We start from the raw sequence: 12,272 nt of genomic DNA, 5'->3' as shown, positions 1-12,272 counted from the left end.
CAGGGATGGAACCCTCCTCTCTTCCTTGGTAGGCAGATTCTTTACCACTAAGCCACCTAGGAAGCCCCAATACTTCCTTTAGATAATAACTAAGTCTTAAGAGTTTATATACTTCCTTGAATGTACTGTCATTTCCCTTCTTATTAGTCAAAACCCTTGTGACAAAATTCTCTGGCAAAGGTTTTACATATTGTGTCAAAATAATTTTTGATACAGAATATATGATGATCACTTCCTGGTAGATTAGCGATTCTACTACACAGGGATGAGAAATTGATCATCCCAAATCGAACCCACTGACATTAGGGATTGTTAGGAGCGAAATAAACGGAGACTCTGGTTTCTCTGCTGGGAACTACAGGTGTCAAATGGCATCAAAATTTCTGAGAACAGATATGGACAGTTTCTAACTTCAGACTTTTCAGCCTTTTATGGGAACTGTATATTTCTGTTTTGGCAAGAGTAAGACAACCTACACTCATTATCCAAGTATGTGGAAATATTTTTTGAGAATGACCATGGATGATCTTTAAACAACACACCGTTGAAATATTTGCATAATAAATACAGCCAGTTAATTGTTATTCTCATGCCTGGGCTGTCTCCGAAGGGTTTCCTGGAGCCGATTTGGACAGAGGGAGGCCACTTTGGAGACCTGGTTTGCAGACCACGTGGGCAATGAGACCAAAAGAAAGTGTTTTGCTCAAGAAGGTAGACCTAAAGAAAGTAGTATATGATCTCTCTTCTTTGTTCTGATTTGTGAAACACCAACTACTCGTTTTTAAAGGAGCCTTTCAGCAAGAGATTCAGAAGGAGGAAACCGAGAAAGTTTAGTAAACCCGATCTAAAAAGAAAAAGAAAAAATACCTAGCCCTTTGATCTCCATGGCATTGTTATTACAGTCTTAAAATAACCACCACCCCCCTGGTCGGAAAAGAAAAACCTTAGGGATTAAGTAACTATTTATCTCATGAAGATAATTACTTGTTTGACCCGAAGTCATTCATTCCTGAAACCACGAAGTTAAATTGCTGAGATGTTTTTAAGAGCCACTGCTTCTGGCTATATCTCTTGGTTAACAAAAACCTGATCCGGATGACCATCGCATCTCGGATGGGTCTGGGCATCACTACTCCAAGTCTCAAGTTTGTGACGGTTCCTAGTGTGTGGGAGGAAGAAAGGAAGTTTTCCATCAGATACATCTGTAAAGAGGTACTAAGTGACCGAAGCCACAGGTGGCGAGGTTAACCGGGAATGGAAAACCGGGCTCCCTCTACTTCCCAGAACTCTGGCCGAGCAAGGTGGTCACAAGCCGCAGGGCAGAAGTTAATCCCAGCGGCCCAAGATGCAGTTTAACGAAATCGATGAGGCTTCCCCTAGTGGTGCGGCCGCAGTGCTGTCCCTAGGAACCTCCTTAATTCCCTTTAATAATACTTCCGGCCCTTTTCTGGACCTCATTGGCTCGGAATGAGAGGAGCATTCTCGGGTCAGCAGGCTTCTCCGCGCTACCGCCTGTGCAGAGTCACTGGCCCAGGGCTGACACCGCCCTGGGCGAGGCGTGACCCGGGGCTGGGAGGGGGACTGTGTCGGCGGTCTCGGGGGCCGCGCTTGGCCTCAGGCCGGGAGGTCCTCAGGAGGCTGGAGGCGGAGAGAGGGAACCCGGCTCCGATGGTCCAGCCGCCGTGCGCCTTGCGCGATGGAGGCCTCCGGGAGGCCCGGGGAGAGCCGCTCGGGTCCACGCAGGCAGGGCTCCGGGACTCGCCAGCCCGCCCGCCGCTCGCCCCGGGGCCTTGGGAACCGGGAAACGAGCGCGCCTAGGCGGTGGCGGCCTCGCAGCTTTCAGTTTTCATTGAGGCAGCTGGTTACTGTTTAACATCCCCACCCACGTTTCAGTTTGTTTAGTAAATCGATCGGACGGTGAGAGTCAGGCCGCTGTTCTGTCGCCATTGAGCCGGGCTAATACCCTCCCAGCATATGGTCTAAAGTCTCTGCTAGGGATCCGGAAAAACAAACAAACAAACAAAACAACAACAAAACAACATCCTTACGCCTCGTCTCCCCGATCACCCCGCCCCACCCCCATCTTCCACCTCGGCGCTCGCAAACCTCCTTCCCAGGCTGGGAAAAGTGCGGCCCGGGACCCCCGCAGCCGGGGCGGGTAGGGGGGGACCTGTCGTCGGGACATGCGGCGGCGGACTTGCGGCTACGGCGACGCGGGAGCTCCGGGAGCCGCTCCGCGCAGGTAAGTCTCCCCGCCGCGCCCCACGAGCCCAGCGGCTGAGTCCCAGCCTGCCGACCTCCGGCCGGGGTAGGAGCGAAGGACGCTCGGTTCCCCTCCCGCGGCTGCACCGGGGACGCGCGCCCGGGAGGGGCTGAGCCTTAGGACCCCCTAGGCCAGTCGAGCTTGAAAGCAGATACCCCGAGGCCTCCCATAGCCCGAAGTGCTGGAAAGAAGAAAGGGCCGGAGGTGAGGCAGCAGGGGCATGCGCCAGCCGGTCACTCAGGAAAAGGAGAAAATAAAAGTTGGATGTGTTTGGCAGAGGAACTTTCGGTGTCTGTCGGCGAGTCACGTGGTTGCCTGGTCTCTGGGGGCTTCGGTGGAGTTTTTTTTTTTTTTTTTTTTTTTTTTTGTGGCCTGGGGCCAGGCCAGGGCTTTGGGATATTCTATGGACCTCGGAGGTTTGTAGGGAGGTGTTTGGCCCTAGATCATCACCCGAGGCCTTTGCTCCCGTCTCAGCCTCTACCAGTTCTCTGTTAGACACATTTTGAGAGTAGGTATCTTCAGGTGATGCCTCTGGGGCGATTATATGAAGAATGTAGGTCTATGTCATTCTGTCTGTCTATACATGTATGTGCATATATGTATATATATAATCTTTATATAGAATTATATAATACATAATTCAATTTAAATCACCTTAGCTTCCTTTGGGAAGAAATGTCCTTTGGAAGCTTGTTTAAACAATGTATAGTTTAAGCAATAATCATTCCATGTCTAACGGGAATAGCCCAGCACGTGATAAGATCTTCGAATTGAATGTAATGGGCTTCATACCTGATGTGCTGCTCTTCTGAGACTTGTTCTAAACAATTACAGGACCCCTCTCCAACAAGCAACCTGCCTTCAGTCAGCTTTCCTATGAGGGCAGCCCTAGAGAATGCAGACTACAGCGCTGTCCACTTCATGGGATGTCCTGAAAACTAAACACCTCATAAATAGTAACATTTTCTGCTTTTGTTTTGTTACTTTCTCCTGCTTTTCCGTTCATTTCATATGTATATTCTCTTCATTGGTACAATATTCTTCCCTTCCAGCTAGCACCAGTTTTTTCATAATAACCTTGTTGTCCCCACCCTCTCAGCACACTTCCCTCTGTTTTCATCTGTTGTGCTCAGTACTATCAGTCAAGTCACCTGATCTTTATATTTAGTGTGAGTTTGAAGTCAGTGGCCTAGAAGGGTTGGGCTCCTCTCTGGTACCATTTGGGTGAGAAGGTGGAGAAAGAAGGTGACCAGTGGTGGTAAACTACTTATTTTTCACTTTTCAAAAGTGTAGGTGGAAGGCTGTTCTCTTCTTCCCATTCCTCCTCAGCTCCATTCATAGGCCTACAAATAGCGAATGTTTCTCATCATGCTTTATAAAGGTATGTGTGTGTTAGTCATTTAGTCATGTCTGACTCTTTGTGAACCCATGCATTAATTGGCCAGGCTCCTCTGTCCATGGAATTCTCCAGGCAAGAATACTGGAGTGGTTTGCCATTCCCTTCTCTAGAATCAAACCCTGGTTTCCTGCATTACCAGCAGATTCTTTACCGTCTGAGCTACCAGGGAAGCCCTTTTTAACTAGAGTGTGTCTATTAAGATCTCATAAGCATTTTATTCTTCAGCTGTCATTTTAAGCATATGGGACAGCAGAAATTAATTTGGGGGATGACTAAGTTTTTTTTTTTTACACTTGCAAATAATAATGCAAATAATAACTTTTCGTTCTCTGTTTCTTTTGAAAATTCTTGTTATTTTCTTTGAATTCTAAAAGTACGACTTGCTTATAAAGCAACAAGAAAATTATAGTAAAATATAAAGTGAACCCCCTTTCCTATTCCATTCCGTATGTGTAACTGCTGTTGATTTGGACTTGTGTTCCTTCATGTGTATGGTAGTGGTGGTTTGGTTGCAAAGTTGTGTCCGACTCTTGCGACCCTGTGGACTGTAGCCCGCAGTCTCCTCTGTCCATGGGATTTCCCAGGCAAGAATACTGGAGTGGGTTGCCATTTCCTTCTCCCGAGGCTCTTCCCAACCCAGGAATCGAGCCCTGGTCTCCTGCATTGACAGGTGTATTTTTTACCTCTGAGCCATCAGGGATTCCTTCCCATGTATAACCACAGGAATCTTTCATTATTTCAAATAATTGGATAATAGTTCATTTATCAGTGTTCTGAAATTTGCTTTCTTTTAATATTTCTCAAATATTTCTCTGTCAGTATGTGAAGATTTCTTTTTAAACATATCTGCCTAACGTAACCATCCAACCAACATCCCCCAGAATATTCACTTGGATTTTCCAGTTTCTTACTATTACAAAGAGTGATGCAGTGGTTATCTGTGTACATTGTCTCTGCAAGAATACTACAGAAGATTTATTCTGAGAAGAGAATTACCAGTTCCAGGGGGACGTTCACTTTAAATTCGATGGATATTGTAAAGACCCTTCCTAAGTACCCACAGTGTCCTTACCTTACTCTTGACAACACTGAATAGTAATGATCTATTTAAAATGTTGCCAGTGTGATTGTTGAAACGTGGATTTCTCTTTGACAGAGTTGGATATTTGGAAATTATATAATCAGCCCTGTAACATCTAACTTGAAGAGCTTGAGAATTTTGCTTTGAGAATATAGTAATAAAGTGGAAAAGGAATTAAATACTTTTTAAAATATCACTCTTATTTTGAGCTTGTAAAAGACTCTATTTGACTCTATTCGTCACTATCCGTTTACTGAATGGCTAGAGATACTGGTGCATGCTAAGTGAGAATTTTGATGTTACAAACATGTGACTCTGGTGAGCCTAATAGTTGCTGTTGTGATGTGTGGCTCTTGACTTATGTGTTTGCTACCTTTGTAAGAGGATTCACATCCCTAGAAATGAAACATAATTTTAAGTGAGATATTGTAGTTTGGAATCCTTAGGAAACTATACATGTAAACAGAACAACTGAGTGTACAGTGATACGTCATTGTACGTACATACATACATCCTTGCAGAATTGCTCTGTCTGCTCTCCCCATAGAAATTTTCCCCTATTGGTATCAATCAGCTCATACATAGACTCATAAAGTGCTTCAAATATGGCTTCCTCTTACACTTGGGAGAACTATTTAGGAATCTTAATACATATGTTTTTTGCTGAAACTTACTGAATCCTTAATATGTGTTACATATTGTTCTAAGCCATTCTTATGAATTTATTCTCTTACATTCTTTAAACAAATCTATGCAGCTAATACTAATATTCTCCCCATATTCAGATGGGAAAAATGAGGCAGAGAAATGTAAAAACTTGACTAAGGTCACACATCTACAGAGGATAAAACTGGGGATTCAAGTCCAGGCACTGTGAATCTAAGCCATAGGAGTGACCTTGGCACCTTCAAGAAGTTCTCGATTGTTCACTGCACAGGACTGCCCAGCTGAAGCGGACATGAGGAGTGATACCTTGATCAGACCCCACAGGCCTTGCCATGTCTCCTGTTCTTGACCAAGTATTCCTGGGAGAAAGCACTTCTAGGTCACAAAAGTCTGTAAGGAACAGCAACAACCCTGCTCCATGTATGCATATTTGCATGTTTATATAAGTAACTTTGAAATTCAGAACTATCTTACCCATTCATCATGGATAACCCTTAAGGAAAAACTTTCCCTTTATGATATGGACTTCCTATTGTTGTTTAGTGGCTAAGTTGTGCCTGATTCTTTGAGACCCCAGGCTTCCTTGTCCTTCACTATCTCCCAGTTTGCTCAAATTCATGTCCACTGAGTCAGTGATGCCATCCAACCATCTTATCCTCTGCTATACTTGTACTTCCTACCTTGTATTTAATACATAAGGGGACAGAATGCTCTCTATACGGGAGAATTAGCTCATGGCTTCTGATATTGTGTTGCTGTGAAAACCTTTGGTTTTTATCAAGATGACCTTATGGAAAATGCATATGGAATAAATTTTTTTTCTTTTTTTGTGATTCTCTTAACATTTTGGGGGACATGAAGGTCTTTGAGGATGACCACCTCATGGGATGTAAGCCTAGAGAGACTGCTTTGTTGTCACATAGGGATGCTTCTATTCCTGCCCAGCTGTTTACTAAAAGGGGGACAAAAGCTGGGGCACTTGGGCAAGTTAACCTCTTTGAAGCCTAGTTTCCTCATTTTTGAAGTATATGTGACTATAACATCTGTCTCATAAAATTAATATAATGATTATATATGTTAATAATACATGTAAACATTTAGACCAATGCCTGGAATATACTAGGTACCTGACATGTATTCTGCGTTGCTGTTATTGTTGTGATAGAATGAGATAATTCATCTACAATGCTACTTGATTGTTGTGAATAAGTTAATAAGTGTCACCCGCTTTTATTGACCCTCTCTCTAAAGGAATTATACATAGGGGCTTCCGAGGTGGCTTAGCAGTAAAGAATCTACCTGTCAATGCAGGAGCCACAGGAAATGTGGGTTCAATCCCTGGGTTGGGAAGATCCCACAGAGGAGGAAATGGCAACCCACTCCAGTATTCCTGCTGGGAAAATTTCATGGACAGAGAAGCCTGGGGGGCTACAGTCCATGGAGTTGCAAAGAGTCAGACACAACATCAGTGACTGAGCACTCACACAAATTGCATAAGACTTCGAGAGTTTTATGGTGGCCCCTGCACCCCTGGCCAACCCTTCTAATAGGCCTCAGAGATCAGTGATGAGTAAGAGACATAGTCCCTGCATTCATGAAGTGTTTAGGTAAACAATGTAGACAAGGAACATCCCGAGTATATAGTTCAGTGGTTAGAACATGGGCTGAGGAATCAAAACTTTAATGCAAATCTCAGTTTTGCCCTTTGCCAGCTTGCTTAACATTTCCGTGCCTTTAAATAGTTTTAAAGTAAAAATAACAGTCTTTATTCTTAAAGTATATGTGGATTAATTCTTGTATTACTTAAGTCAAGCATTTTATTTGTTGAACATTTGACCCTTTCTCTGCACTCTATTTCAATACAGAAAAATCACATTTATAGATGATAGTGAAAAATTGTTACAGACATCTAGATAGTGAATTACCATCTCATTTAAAAGTATCTACTGATACCACCATCTGGGTCTGGTAATTTAGTATTTTTTAAAATATTTTAAATCTTTGACTATTATCCCTCTTGGCTTGCATAGTGTGTTGTACTTTGTGTGTGTTCTTGGTCAGATTATGGAATCTGTCCCAGTACTTTTATTTTTATTTTTTTGCTTTTGCTTTTCTTGTTTCTGATATTATGGCTATAGGTTGCAAATAAAGTTTGTATTTTAATTTAAATGGAATGGAATTATATGCACTGTACTAGATACCTGGAATAGGGGCATAAATAAATCAGTGTCCCCACTCTTAAACACAGATAATCTACTTGGAAGACAAACACATATAACCATCTGTAACATAGGGTGATAACTCTTGTATTAGTACAGTAAATAGAAATACCATGGAAAAGGGAAACACAAAAGATACATTTAGCTTGAATGTCCTAGAGAGATTTCATGGAAGAATAAGTGATTTTCCGATTAGCTCTTGCTGAATAGAGAAGAATCAGAAAGGGGTTTGGGGCAGAGATTACATTTGAAATAAGTGGAATGGCAAGAAATGAACTGGGGGAAGGAGCCCTGGGCCATTCTGACAATCCTGAATGTGGATAACAAAAGTTTGAGCTACGTCCTGTAGGTAAGGGGGAGCATTAAAAGTCTATAAGTAGGTTGAGTTAGGAAAGCTTTCTGTCTCCTTTTTCTTTTTTAAAATTGATTGGCAACATTTTGGAGGCTGGATCACAGAGGCACAGATAAGAGACAGGAGAATTGTAGGAAACTTCCTCAATTGCCCAATGGAAAGGAGATATGAAGAGGATAAGGTAGACTTGAGAGATCTTTTGAAGCTCTTTCAGTTGACTTTAAGAACTGTAGAATAAGGAAGATGAGACAGTATGAAGGATTGAAGCAGACCTTAAATCTCTAGGATTGTACAGGAAGTTTTGATTTGATCATGGTCATTATAGATTTGTAATTTTTCAACTATTATAGTCCTAAAAATTGTCCATATTTTAAAAGCTAGCTTGTATGGCAAAACTAGACCTCATTTGGCCATTTGAGCCAGATTGTCAAGTACTTAGGAAGAAGATTGTTTCTCTAGTTTGTCCTCTTGTCTAGAAGATTTGTTTCTCTAGCAAAGGCATTACTATTTTCAATGTGAATTTTTGCAGCAACCAACTGTTCTCCCTTCCTGGTTAGTCTTAACTCCAATCATTTCTCATGATAGCGGTTAGAATGATATAGAGGAAACAGGTCTGACATTGTCTTCTTTCTTCTACTTAAAACCATTCATTCACTTCCTAATACCCTTATCATGAACTCCAAGTGTGTTGACATCACTAGACCCTGTGTGACTTGGTCTGTGATTTCCACTCCAAGCCTCATCTCTCTTTTCTTGACATCTCTTACTTACTTTAATTTTTAGCTGAAATCTCTTCTATTTCCTCAAAGGCACCATGCTCTGCACCTTCAAAAGTGCTGTATCTATTGTTTGGAAAACTCTCCGCCATTGTCATCATCATTTCCCTCCCTGCCTTCTAGTCAGTCACCTTCCACCTTTCTTGTGGGTCTTTGCTTAAATACCACCTTTCCTGACCTCCTGCCCCAATATGCCAATTTAATTCTATCTTGTTCTTTCCCTGTCATATTTACCACCTTCATCACACACTGTGGTTGCATGTTTGATGATGATTCTCTTAGGCTCGAGCGTTAGACCTCTGAGAATAAGAAATATGTTATTCTTGCTCACTTCTTTATTTGGGCATTTAGTTGAGGTTCAGTGAGCTTGTGTTCAATGAATGAATGAGTAGCTTTAATGGAGATTATTGTTCGGTTGCTAAGTCATGTTCGACTCTTTGTGATCCCATGGACTGCAGCATGCCAGTCTTCCCTGTCCTTCAATATCTCCTGGAGTTTGCTTAAATTCATGGCCATTGAGTCAGTGATGCTATCTAACTAGCTCATTCTCTACTGCCCCCTACTCCTTTTGCCTTAAATCTTTCCCAGCATCAGGGTCTTTTCAGTGAGTTGGTTCTTCACATCAGGTGGCCAAAGTATTAGTTCTTCACCTTCAGCATCAGTTCTTCCAATGAATACGCAGGGTTGATTTCCTTTAGGATTGACTGGTGTGATCTCCTTGTAGTCCAAGAGACTCTTAAGAGTCTTCTGTAGCACCACAATTCAGAAGCATCAGTTCTTCAGCCCTCAGCCTTCTTTATGGTCCAATTCTCACATCTGTACATGACCATGGGAAAAACCATAGCTTTGACTATACAGACCTTTGTTGGCAAAGTGATGTCTCTGCTTTTTAAATACATTGTCTAGGTTTGTCATAGCTTTTCTTCCATGGAGCAAGTGTCTTTTAATTTCATGGCTGCAGTCACTGTCCATAGTGATGTTGGAGCCCAAGAAAATAAAATTTGCTGCTGTTTTCATTTTTTCGTCATCTATTTGCTATTAACTGATGAGACTGGATGCCATGATCTTTGTTTTTTGAATGTTGAGTTTCAAACCAGCTTCTTCACTCTCCTCTTTCACCTTCATCAACAGGCTGTTCAGTTCCTCTTCACTTTGTGCCATTAGAGTGGTGTCAGCTGTGTGTATCAGGTTGTTGATATTTGTCCCAGCAGTCTTGATTCCAGTTTGTGATTCATCCAGTCTAGCATTTTGCATGATGTACTCTGCAAGTTAAATAAGCAGGGTGGCAACATACAGCCCTGATGTACTCCTTTCCCAATTTTGAACCAGTCAGTTTTTCCATGTTCAGTCTAGCTGTTGCTTCTTGACCTGCATATAGGTTTCTCAGGAGGCAGGTAAGGTGGTTTGGTATTCTGCTTTAAGAAGGAAAGTGAAATATCAATAGTAGAATTAAAATATTTGTTGAGAACCTAATTTTCAAGCTAGATTCTATTTTGGGTATTAAGCAATGATTGGAAATTCTCTCCTAAAATTTTCATTTCTGGTTATGGATATGCATTAAAGAAACAGATCAGATCAGATCAGTCATTCAGTTGTGTCCGACTCCCTGCAACCCTATGCATTGCAGCACGTCAGGCCTCCCTGTCCATCACCAACTCCTGGAGTTCACTCAGACTCATGTCCATCGAGTCAGTGATGCCATCCAGCCATCTCATCCTCTGTTGTCCCCTTCTCCTCTTGCCCCCAATCCCTCCCAGCATCAGAGTCTTTTCCAATGAGTCAACTCTTCGCAAGAGGTAGCCAAAGTACTGGAGTTTCAGCTTTAGCATCATTCCTTCCAAAGAAATCCCAGGGCTGATCTCCTTCAGAATGGACTGATTGGATCTCCTTGCAGTTCCCACTATTATAAGGGCAAGTTTTGAGTGCTGGAGAAGTATTGTAGTAACCTAGCAGAAGGCCCACTAATTTTTCCTGGATTAGGTTACACAGGATGTATGAATTCTTTATTTTTAAGTCAAGGGATAAAATTTATTGATATTGAGGTATAATTGCATTGAGATAAGTGTACTACTGTGGTCAGGAATCCCTTAGGAGAAATGGAGTAGCCATGATGGTCAACAAAAGAGTCCGAAATGCAGTACTTGGATGCAATCTCAAAAACAACAGGATCATTTCTGTTTGTTTCCAAGGCAAACCATTCAGTATCACAGTAATCCAAGTCTATGCCCCAACCAGTAACACTGAAGAAGCTGAAGTTGAATGGTTCTATGAAGACCTACAAGACCTTTTAGAACTAACACCCAAAAAAGATGTCCTTTTCATTATAGAGGACTGGAATACAAAAGTAGGAAGTCAAGAAACACCTGGAGTAACAGGCAAATTTGGCCTTGGAATACGGAATGAAACAGGGCAAAGGCTAATAGAGTTTTGCCAAGAGAACACACTGGTCATAGAAAACACCCTCTTCCAACAACACAAGAGAAGACTCTACACATGGTCATCACCAGATGGTCAACACCGAAATCAGATTGATTATATTCTTTGCAGCCAAAGATGGAGAAGCTCTATACAGTCAGCAAAAACAAGACCGGAAGCTGACTGTGGCTCAGATCATGAACTCCTTATTGCCAAATTCACACTTAAACTGAAGACAGTAGGGAAAACCACTAGACCATTCAGGTATGACCTAAATCAAATCCCTTATGATTATACAGTGGAAGTGAGAAATAGATTTAAGGGCCTAAATCTGATAGACAGAGTGCCTGATGAACTATGGAATGAGGTTCGTGACATTGTACAGGAGACAGGGATCAAGACCATCCCCATGGAAAAGAAATGCAAGAAAGCAAAATGGCTGTCTGAGGAGGCTTTACAAATAGCTGTGAAAAGAAGAGGAGTGAAAAGCAAAGGAGAAAAGGAAAGATATAAACATCTGAATGCAGAGTTCCAAAGAATAGCAAGCAGAGATAAGAAAGCCTTCCTCAGTGATCAATGCAAAGAAATAGAGGAAAACAACAGAATGGGAAAGACTAGAGATCTCTTCAAAAAAAATTAGAGATACCAAGGGAACATTTCATGCAAAGATGGGCTTGATAAAGGACAGAAATGGTATGGACCTAACAGAAGCAGAAGATATTAAGAAGAGGTGGAAAAAATACACAGAAGAACTGTACAAAAAAGATCTTCATGACCAAGATAATCACGATGGTGTGATCACTCACCTAGAGCCAGACATCCTGGAATGTGAAGTCAAGTGGGCCTTAGAAAGCATCACTACGAACAAAGCTAATGGAGGTGATGGAATTCCAGTTGAGCTGTTCCAGGTCCTGAAAGATGATGCTGTGAAAGTGCTGCACTCAATATGCCAGCAAATTTGGAAAACTCAGCAGTGGACACAGGACTGGAAAAGGTCAGTTTTCATTCCAATCCCAAAGAAAGGCAATGCCAAAGAATGCTCAAACTACTGAACAATTGCACTCATCTCACACACTAGTAAAGGAATGCTCAAAATTCTCC

General features: G+C 42.1%; 1 protein-coding gene across 3 annotated transcripts in view; it reads left to right on the top strand.

The window, feature by feature from the left end:
* Positions 1 to 1,577: 1,577 nt before the first annotated feature.
* HNF4G (hepatocyte nuclear factor 4 gamma) overlaps positions 1,578 to 12,272 on the top strand; it is a 135,166-nt gene continuing 124,471 nt past the window's right edge. The window contains exon 1 of one of the 3 annotated variants that reach the window (XM_086335446.1): positions 1,578 to 2,242. The gene's annotated coding sequence lies outside the window, so the exon portion shown is untranslated. The remainder of the gene's footprint in view (positions 2,243 to 12,272) is intronic. The other 2 variants (XM_086335445.1, XM_086335448.1) reach the window with 2 other exon arrangements.

The sequence above is a fragment of the Bos grunniens genome, chromosome 14, assembly GCF_055505025.1.
Source record: "Bos grunniens cultivar Pamir isolate PY7600 chromosome 14, Bosgru_T2T1.0, whole genome shotgun sequence".
Taxonomy (NCBI): Eukaryota; Metazoa; Chordata; class Mammalia; order Artiodactyla; family Bovidae; genus Bos; species Bos grunniens.
This window is presented reverse-complemented; position numbering and strand designations above follow the sequence as displayed.